General features: G+C 44.6%; 1 long non-coding RNA gene across 1 annotated transcript in view; it reads left to right on the plus strand.

The window, feature by feature from the left end:
* Positions 1-2251: 2251 nt before the first annotated feature.
* The window catches only part of LOC118494577, a 5652-nt gene continuing 5403 nt past the window's right edge, over positions 2252-2500 (plus strand). The window contains exon 1 of the long non-coding RNA XR_004896683.1: positions 2252-2365. This is a non-coding gene — a long non-coding RNA (uncharacterized LOC118494577). The remainder of the gene's footprint in view (positions 2366-2500) is intronic.

A 2500-nucleotide genomic window follows, 5' to 3' on the forward strand; every position in this document is an offset into this window, starting at 1 on the left:
ACAGAAACATACGATGTTTTAAAAATGAACGGGGGTAATTCTCCAGAGTGCGTACAATCTTGGGGGGCTCCTTCACCGCCCTCATTACCTTGGAGCACATTTGAATTGTTAATGTCTCCTTTGGTCCCCTGTGGGAGAGTCCATCGCTTGTTGTGTGGAGGGTTCTGACGAAACTGGCCTTTGACGACTCAATCCTATCTCGAAGCTGAAACTGCTCGTTACTATCGCACAATACACCTTGGCCTTAGTTTTTGCATTTTAATCATAAAAAGTTCAGCAACTCAACCTCTACTATGACCCACGCCTTCAGTATGTAAATCTACGGTTTAATTCCAGTAAACTCGTGAAATCTCCCCACAGGCACTCCTTTCTGCTGCACCGTCCGCCAAACTTTCTTCCTATTTAGCTGTTTTACCATAGTTAGCTGTTTTGCATAGTTAAGCTGTAGTACAAGAGTTACTGTACAGATTACTGCCGCAAGTTAGCTGTAGTAGCAAGTTAGCTGTTGTAGCCAGTTAACTTGTGTTAGCATAGTAGCTGTTTTTAGCAGAGTTAGCGTTGTGTTAGCAGAGTTAGCTGGTGTTAGCAGAGTTTAGCTGTTGTGTGCAGAGTTAGCTGGTGTTAGCAGAGTTAGCTGTTGTGTTACAGATTACCAGAGTTAGCTGGTGTTAGCAGAGTTAGCTGTGTGTTAGCAGAGTTAGCTGGTAGTTAGCAGAGTTAGCTGTAGTGTGTAAGCAGAGGTTAGCTGCTGTTAGCAAAGTTAGCTGTAGTGTAGCCAGAGTTAGCTGTTGTGTTAGCAGAGTTATCTTTTGTTAGCAGAGTAACTGTTTTAGCAGTTAGCTGTGTTTTAGCAGAGGTAGGCGATGTCCTTAGAATAGTTACTGTTGTTGCAAAGTTTCTGTAGTTAGCAGGTTAGCTGTAGTTACCATAGATAGCTTTTATCACAGAGTTACCTGTTCTAGAGTTAGCTTTTGTACAGAGTTAGCTTTAGAAGCATAGTTAGCTGTAGTTTTAGCATGGTTACTGTTGTGTAATTTACTGTTATTTTAAAAAGGTAGCTGTTGTTACCATAATTAGCTGTTGTTAGCATAAGTTACCTGTACTTTATCAAAGTTATCTGTGTTAGGAATTACCGTTGATTAGCAAGTTAACAGTAACACCTCTGTGTTACAAAGCCACAACAAGTTATCTGTCCGTAACAACACACACAAACCCACCACCACAACCACACAACAACCCACAACAAAACACACAACAAACTTGTTTTATCAGAGTTAGCTGTTGTTAATAGATTTCGCTGTTATATCGAGTTAGCTGTTGTGTATCAGTTTAGCTGTAGTGGTTAGCAGAGTTAGCTACAAGATTCCTGTCCAAAGCTCTCGATTCTCGGCTTCGGGAGGGTGGGATGACGTGAAAGTTGCAAAAGTGGTGGTTCTGTCGACCGACCAGAACCTACTGTTGTGCCCGGCAGGTTAAACAGGTAATGAGTGATAATAATCCTCTAGTGCGGCATGTTTTGGAAGTCTCAGGCTCACTGGGTAGGAGACTGGTCTTATTTCCATAGACCAGGACAAGGCTTTGGGGACCGCGGCTTTTTGTTTGGAACATCAGTATTTGTGGCAGCGCTCCGAGCTTTTGGCTTCAGCCCAGAGGTCAGGTTTCATAACTCAGATGCAGGTCCTGGACCCGAGACAACTGTGAGTAGGAGGACCAAGACCCGAGGACCATTGGGAGTATATGGAGGTTAAGGGGTTTGGCTCTGCACCTTTCTTTTAATGGCAGAGAGGGGGGGGGTTATTACGGCAGGGGGGCACACAGGGTGGGTCTGCAAGGGGGGCAGGGGGGGCTTCTTGGCGGGGATGCTTTATTCACCCGCTATTGAGCCTGCTCCATAAACTAGGAATGATCTTAGGTGTTGTTTGTAGTTTCCTGGGTTTGTTGGACTTCAAGCTGTTGTTAAACTTGCAGGCTTTTGCTGACGATTGTCGTGGTTTGGTTTTACAACAAGGAAATCAGGGTGGAGCCTGCTGGAGTCAGATGGTTGACACCAGGTCTGAGGAAGTGTAAGTCTGTTTTTAATTTCATTCATCAAACTGTGACATCACTCATCCAACCCTCTGATGTCATCATCTACGTGCTGATTGGTTAATAACTGCAGCTGTGTTGTGTCTCCTTCTCTCCGTCAGATTCCTGTGAACTCACACTGGACACAAACACAGTGAACAGAAAACTCAAACTGTCTGACAACAACAGGAAGGTGACATTAGTGAAGGAGGATCAGTCATATCCTGATCATCCAGAGAGGTTTGACTCCTGCTATCAGCTGCTGTGTAGAGATGGTCTGACTGGTCGCTGTTACTGGGAGGTTGAGAGGAGAGGATGGGTTGATATATCAGTGAGTTACAGAGGAATCAGGAGGAGAGGAGTCAGTGTTGACTGTTGGTTTGGATATAATGATCAGTCCTGGAGTCTGTTCTGCTCTGATGGTGGTTACCTTGTC

This window comes from Sander lucioperca, unplaced genomic scaffold (genome assembly GCF_008315115.2).
Source record: "Sander lucioperca isolate FBNREF2018 unplaced genomic scaffold, SLUC_FBN_1.2 Unpl_51, whole genome shotgun sequence".
Lineage (NCBI taxonomy): Eukaryota > Metazoa > Chordata > Actinopteri > Perciformes > Percidae > Sander > Sander lucioperca.